The sequence below is a fragment of the Syngnathus floridae genome, chromosome 3, assembly GCF_059516105.1.
Source record: "Syngnathus floridae isolate MCC-2025c chromosome 3, RoL_Sflo_1.0, whole genome shotgun sequence".
NCBI lineage: Eukaryota > Metazoa > Chordata > Actinopteri > Syngnathiformes > Syngnathidae > Syngnathus > Syngnathus floridae.
The window spans coordinates 6,338,816-6,347,179 of NC_142415.1; positions in this window are offsets into that span (position 1 = coordinate 6,338,816).

Below are 8,364 nucleotides of genomic sequence, written 5' to 3' on the forward strand. Positions count from 1 at the left end.
GTTGTCCTTCCAATTCATATTTTGTTATCTAACGGCTTTATTGTACGCTAGCTGATGCATAAATTCCTCAGGCTCATTCCACATACAGTAAATCTAAAAACCTAGAATTTAGTTCATGCCACAGTCCACCTGGTGTATGTACTGTACGTATGTGTTGATGTGCATTCAGGATCAGATCAAGTGGAGTGGGGGCAGATAAACTTTCCTAATGGACAGCAGTCCCCACTCAAAACTGATTGATCAATAGGAGCTGCTGAATTATTAATCGGCAGACATTCTCTTGGCTCCGGTCAGTCAGCATACGTCTAGGACATTTTTACAAAATGCCATTCAAATATTAACAGGGTAACACATGAAACAACACTACTCTGACATATTTTCCTTGCATGTTATCATATCACCGTTTCTCATCACTGATGGCTGATTTTCAGCTCACTACCTTTGCATGTTGTATACTAGACACCCAGACTTGCAGCAATCAATAGAAACACCGATTCCTGTAAGTCATGCATGCAGTGGGGAACAGAAACCCATAACCAAACATTTTGTTGGCTCAGCATCATTACACAAATACCCAAGAGAGAAAAACACAATCGAAAATTTACTTTGTAGCAGGTATACTCGAACAGACTAATATTGTGGTTTTCGCACCCAAGAACTACACAAGCTGTTATATTATTGCCCACTCTTGCGTTTGCTTCCTTCAAAATGTTTTCCTGTCAGTATACAGCATCTGTCATCTGTACATCTACTGAGAGTTAATATATGTTCACCAATTTACATAGACAGTAATATATTTAGGAAAAAGAGAGGCACAAAAAATGCAAGTTCTTAATGGCCCAATACAGTCAAGAGTCTTCATCCCAAGAGATTCGATTTTGAGTGTAAAAGGTTTGATGTATCTCCAAGTAGCAAATGAATGATGGACTTTCACCAATTACTCCACTTGATTTGATTTGTTTAATTCGTCAAGTACACAACCAACAGTCATTACAATTCCATTTTACGTTATGTTATACATGAATTGTCGAAAAAAGAAAGGGGTTGAAGAAATTCTGCTTATCGAGTCCCATCCCGATTTCAACCAAGGATTTCACTGCCAGACACGCAATCTACATATCTACAGTGCTGTCTAAGATATCACCATAAAAAATAAAATAAAAGGAATAAACAAAGGAAACAGAAATTTGACACATGATAACATGATTTGAATACAACAATGACAAGTTAACTGGAAGTTTGATAGCAGTTTGATTTGAATGCAGCAATGACAAATGGACTGACAAAATAATTTTGACAGTTTGATTTGAATGCAACAGTAACAATTTAATCAATTTTGAGAGATTTGGAGTCACAATCTTGCAGGCACCCTGGACACTGTCCCCAGCATCAGGCAGCGCTTGCAGCGACCGATTACAGCTAATCGTCTCCCACGCTGGCCTCCTGTCACTTGTCCATATTATTTTTGTGTAGAGACATCTCGTAAAGGAGCATTGTCATCATCTCAGCCCTCAGGTTGCTTTCCAAGGCTGGAAGTCCCTTGTTGCCAATGGCGCCAGACTTCATTTCCTTCTACAGGTGCAACCCCATGAGGGTCAGAGAGAGCCAGCCGATGACGAGGAACATCAAGATGTACACATCTTCCGCATCTTCCATGCGTGCCACTCGCTCCAGCTATCCATTGTATACCCTGCAAGAGAGGTACTGTGGGGGCATTGTGACCCCCCAGTTACAGGACTTCAAGTGGAGATGGTCTGGTTGGTTGCGCTGCAGGCTCATCTTAGGAGATCGATTATATGACACGGTTACTGAAGTGCCTGTTCCTTCCACCTGAAAACCTGCCCTCAAAATTGCAACTCCATCTCACATTTACCAAAACCAGTGCTCTTCTGGCACTTTGTTCAACATCTTCATTCTGTTACTGTCTGTCCGTTATTGTACATCACACTTTTATCCATCCAAGCTAATTTTAAAATATAGATTCCCGAGGCCCTTGCACACCAACGAATTGCTGAGCTGCAGCAAGTTTTGTCACCTCCGACTCTGTATTTCTCTTTTTTTTTTTTTATTAATGTCAGAAATTTTTTGTTTCTCATGTTATCAAAAAAAAGCTCTACACCAGCTGCCAGATGGAGTTGTACTCCCAGTTCTTCATAACATCATGATCAATGCTTTCTTTCTTTACACATTTATGTTTTAAGATCGTCATTCAACATTTCACAACATAATGTATTGTAGACTCAATAAAACAGATTTCAAAGCACAGTCACTGTTTTTTTAAAAGTCTTTAGATTTGCAAACGTTTTAATTTCTGTTATTAATTTGTTCCAATATTTAACACCAGCCACTGATAGCGTGTGGCTCCTTAATGTTGTGTTTATTTGTAGGTCTTCAAATATCAACACTCAACAAGTGTGGTTCTATCAGCGCCGAATATACTATTCTTAGAGTTGACTGGTTGGTTCACTTTGTTTTGTCACCTGCGTAGTAGAGATATGCTCTTTGCTAGTTTGTTTTGGAGGTATTTAAAATATGGTTTCCATTCCAAGAGGTTGTCAATAATGATGCCCAACATATTATATTCATTAATATTTTGTGGGACCTCACAAGTGATATCCCTAATATTACCAATGTGTACAAAGTGTTGTCTATTATTTAGATAGCTTTTGATCCATTTAGTGATTTACCCTGTATTCCATACCTAGTCAGCTTTTCAAATAGGATGTTATGATTTTAGCCATATTGTCTTGTCCAGCCTTCGACTAATTAGTTTCTCTACCATTTTAGAACACTGCGGGAACACTTTGAGCCACGTTTCTGATCCTGCAATGACATTGAAAGGTTTGTCCAATGTCTGAAGATAGACTTGTATTTTTTTCAAAATTGGCCTTTAAACTCCTGCTGTTGAAGTGGATTATAGACCGTTTTCTTTCCATATTTATGCAGTTGTTGAATTGATCTTCCAAATAGTATCCACATTTGTCCAATCCATTTCTGTAGTGGTGAAAGTCTGGCTTAATATCTTCATTTGGATAGTTTGTTGTTGGATGATTACTTATTTCCCATTGAATATTCTCATATCTCGCAGCCAAGTCTGTTAGTTCTTGCAATTTGACTTGATAATTGTAATTGGGTAGAATGTAGCGTATTTCTCCAGTAATCCATCGCTTTGATCAGAACTGGTTTGGTATTTTCTGGGGATGATCCATACGGCTTTATGTAGATTTTGCAATTTGTCGTCCAAGTGCTTTGTATTTTTCCTTGTGTTCTCCATGTTGTGTTTTGCTTTTTGAGATTTTTGTTAATGTCAACATTTGACCCTGTTTCAATAGAGCAACTTTGTGCTTAATATTTTGCCTTGTCCACCGATATGTTTTTTGTTGTAAGGAAATCCACCACTTGCTGTTCCATGGATTGCTTTCCGTCCTAATCTCCACCATCTGTCCCGGTCTCAGCAATCCGGTGTAGTTTCGTGGCGAGATTTTGAGCCCAGAGATGACCACATCATTCATTTTATATTCTTAGTCGATATCTTCTCCTCTGTTGGTGAGAATTCTTATCAGCTGATCTTTCTTGGCATTCTCAGCTTTGAGAAGTGCGATTTCTTCCATCTTGGTTTCGAAACCAATCAATCGAGTCTCCATTCCCATAATATGCTTCTTAATGTCTCTCCTCTCCTCTTGAAGAGTGTCCAAAGTTCTCAGCTGATTTTTGTCTTTCAAGGTATAGCCCTGATCCTTTTTCGGACCCATCACTCAATAAAAATCGTTCTTCTGCTCCTCCCATGTACGAGTAAAGCTATTTTGTATGAAGTACGTAATTTGTATTCTGAATGTCTTCGTGTTTGTATACCGTTATCTCTCAGTTCGCAGCTGTAACCTTGCGAGGGGAGCAAAAAAGCGTCCTACTCCCACAGGAGTTTGAACTTTGCCACATGATGTCCACTATGGTGCTGATGTTGAGTATGATTCAGAGGCCAAGGCAGGATCTACAGTACATCGACATCATAGAAATCAGCCTCTTGAGTTTGTGTTTTGCACCCCATTATATCTGTTTCAAAACCTTTTTGATACAATAATTGTGATTGGACATCATTTTCAATCACTCAAAGGAAGAAAAACAAGTTAATTTGAAATACGTTATCATATTTTTTTTTTCACCAGCTATCTGTCTATAAATGATGCTATTTGTATCTTGCAGATGCTAGCTGCATTCAAGGAAGTGATTTCAGTCACCTTTTTCCTCCTCCTCCTCCTCCTCCTCCTCCTCCTCCTCTCCTGACAGGAAATGTAATCTCCCATGTGAGATTGCCTCATCAGTCGAGACACTCTTGTCTGAGCAGTGGAGATGCAGCTGACTGTGACAGTAATGGAGTAATGCAGTGATGGATGCCTGATTACCTGTGTGTCTTGATTACCGCATGTCTCAGTTTTATTATGTCGCAGCAGGACTGTGATATGGAGAGTGTTTGGGCATTTGTAGTTTGCTAAAATAGACCACCTAAGATGAAAACGGACTCCTATTGTAACTATTAGACATTGGCTGCACACACACGCACGCACGCATGCACCCACACACGCGCACGCACAAATAAGGTCTTTCAACATTTTATGCGCCATGTTCAAACTCAAAGAGAAATATCTTCCTTGTTAGGAGGTGGTATGCAAAACTTAATACAAAAAGATTAGACTCACTCCATTTGATCTTATTTTGAATTTCACTTCTAATGAGATGATGCCTTCACAGTTTGAAAGAGAATGCAAAAATTGGATTCCAAAACAATTCAAAAACAAGATCGAGAGTATTCTTGTGGACTTTTCTTTGTGTACTCTGAGCCTGTCTGCCATGATGACAGGATACAAGCTAGGTAGGTGATTTGTATTCAAGGCACAGACGAGGAGGAGCGATAGGAGCAGGCAAATTCCTCAAATAAATAGAAAGCAGGAATATACAGCTACCCCCTTTTGGGTATTAGTACTAACATCAAAGCCCTACTGGAGCAAACTGAATGAGATTTCCACATCCAAAAGAGATCAATTTTTCAATGTGACCTTTGCAAATGACTTACATATGTTCACTGGAAGCTGAGCAGTTGAACTTTGAATAAATGCATCTTCTATAAGCCCAATAGAGTATCAGTCAGGCTGACAATTTGACATGCAACAAAACAAAAACAACTCTTTCTTCTAATTTTCCACAAATTCATTAAATTATCATCTTAAAGAAGTGATTTATCATTTTAAATGATTGTAATGATCATAATAACTCTGTTTTCAATTACATTTGTAATTCTCCGTGTTTATGTTCTCTTCGTACTCGCACTTTCCACCATTGGTTAAATCATTAATCATGCAATCACATTTTGAATTTAAAAATAAAGCGGAATCGTAACCCATGGTAACACAGTAGAGTGAAAATGAGGCATACTTGTGAAAACAGCAAACCAGCAATAAGGTGCATCTTTGGACATATTCATTGTCTCACTACATGGCCTAATTCTGTCTCCTCTCAATTATGTCACGGATTCCAGATCCTCAATTAGTTATTTGTGAGAGTCTAAGAAATACAGGTTGCTATATTCCCAGCACTTTGTTCATAGTACATCCATGGACAAGCAGCAAAAAACTACGATACAGACAGAGAACAATTACCGTATTTTCCGGACTATAAGTCGCTCTGGAGTACAAGTTGCACCAGCCATAAAATGCATAATAAAGAAGAAAAAAAACACATATAAGTCGCACTGGAGTACAAGAAGCATTTTTGGGGGAACTTTATTTGACAAAATACAACATCAAGTACAGACATTAATAGGCAACAACAGGCTAAATGATACGGTATGCTAATGGTACATAAACAAACGAGGAACTGAGAATGTGCCTGATGTAACATATTAACGGTTATTAAAATAACTATAACATGAATAACACGTTTATCGAACCATCCGTGTCACTCCAAATCATTAAATCCATCGAAATCTTCGTCCTCCGTGTCACTTATAAACAACGTCCCTGCTGACTCCAGAAGTACATGTGGCGCTGAGGTCAGATTCATTGTCAGTGGTGGCTTCAATTATTCCACAGGCCTAGTGCACCCTCATGCAGTTTAAAGTGAAAATAACATGTGAAGTGATCAACAATACTATAGTAAGTAAGTAATGTGTTAATGATCAAGTAATAATGTGTTAATAATTTCACATATAAGTTGCTCTAGAGCAAACCCGGGCAAAATACGGCCCGCGGGCCATATCCGGCCCTTTGTGCGTCTCTGGCCGGCCCGCAATCATAAATTACATTTGATTACAACTGAATAAATAAAAAAAATCTGTGTCGTACATGCAATACATCTGTGCTGCTTTTATTTTGAAAGGCGTCGCACTTCCACGCGTGAAGCGTGCGTGCATGTGAGCTGTGCGTGTAGGTGAACAGCGCGAAGTAATGCTGCTCTCAAAATGTGTGCTGACACAAAGAAAAGAAAAGTTGACAAGGAGTGCCGTGTTTTCAAAAAGACATGGACTGCCAAGTATTTCTTTACAGAACTGAAAGGTAAAGCCGTGTGCCTGGTTTGTGGCACACAGGTGTTTAAAGAATATAATTTCAGCCGCCACTACACGACCAAGCATGCGAAAAAATACATAAACAGCGCGCATCAGAGGCTGATGCATTGCTAGCAAAACTGCAAGCCCAACAAGGACTTTTTATCAAACTTCACACCCAGAGATGCAGCAGCTTTGTCATTTGAGGAAAAGTTAAAGAAGTTAAGAATAAATTGTACTGATTAATGATTGTTTTTTATTTGACCTACACACCACAATTTCACATAGCTTAATATGAATATAAACAGAATAATTGTATTCTTCTAATTACCAGTACCAGCTATTTAAAATAAATAATTTAGTGCATTTTACAATGGAAGAAAATTGAGCAGGTTTAAGTTATTGTAGGTGTGGCCCTCTGACATAACTCAGGTTTTTTATGTGGCCCCTTGTAAAAATTAATTGCCCACCCCTGCTCTAGAGTATAAGTCGCACCCAAACTATGAAAAAAAAAAAACCTGCGACTAATAGCCCAGAAAATACGGTATAATAATAAGGTAGATCCAAACTCAACAACAATAAACCAACCTTTGACCTCTGAAGAAAATCGAGCTGTGTGTTTGCTCTCAAATAGCTGTAGCTCCTTGTTCAGGTCGCAGATACTCAAATCAACATTCCAGGACAGCAAACCTGGATTAAAATAAGTGAAGCATGAATCATGTAGAACAGGGGTCTCAAACTCCAGTCCTCAGGGGCCGCATTCCTACATGTTTTCCAAGTTTCCCTCGTTAAACACACCTGATTCAAATGATCAGTTCATCCTCACGTTCTGCAGGAGCCTGATAATTGAATCAGGTGTGTTTAACGAGGGAAACTTGGAAAACATGTAGGAATGCGGCCCTCGAGGACTGGAGTTTGAGACCCCTGATGTAGAACGTGCTAAATGCCCAGCATCTGACTGTTGCTTCATGTTATTCCTGAGGATTTGTGTTTACAGATTTTTGCATTCAACTCATTTTTTCCATTTATTTGGGGGGTTGGCCTAAATTTACTCGACTACTTAAGGAGGAAATTAACGATCCAATTATTTCATTTCCATCTTATATGAACTACTATTTTAAAGAAATGTGTCAATCCATCTCCGAATGATTTGAACTCTTGCTGCCTGGAGGAGTTGTTATGGTAAGAGGCGAGAGTTGTTCTGATATTTATGCTGCTAACAGTTGAAACTCAATCAGCAACACCTTTGATGGTTGCAATCGCACATCAAGTTGCGATTATTAAATTCAATACAATTTACAGGTTTCTTTACTGTATGACTGATTAATTGATTATTCTCCTGTCTCTAGTAAACATTTCCCCCATTTACTTAAAACAGTATATGGATAAAAGATCAAATAAGAAATAAAGCCTTCATACCTTTATGGGCACTGGAAAAACATTATTCATGACAGCTCAACCCCGATTTTACGCTTCGATTCTATGCAACTTTCTGTCGATCAAGGTTTGGTCATGGACCCCAAGATTTTTTGTCGTATTTTAAACGGATGGACGATATTATACAAATTGCAGTGTGAAAAGACAAGAGGCAATTTCCCAAACTCTGGACGCTAAAGTCTACGTAAAATCGAGGTTTAGCTATATTATTGGTAGTTTTTTGATTGCCAAAATAAGTGTAGAGTTGTCTAAACAAACAGCCACTCACAGCATATTCAGCTGTGCAATGAATTATTTAATTGCGTAAATTGTATGGAAGTTTTACTTGTTTTTCACCTTATTCAATATTATTTGGACACAGTACGACAGGTCCTAATTCACATGATTTTAGC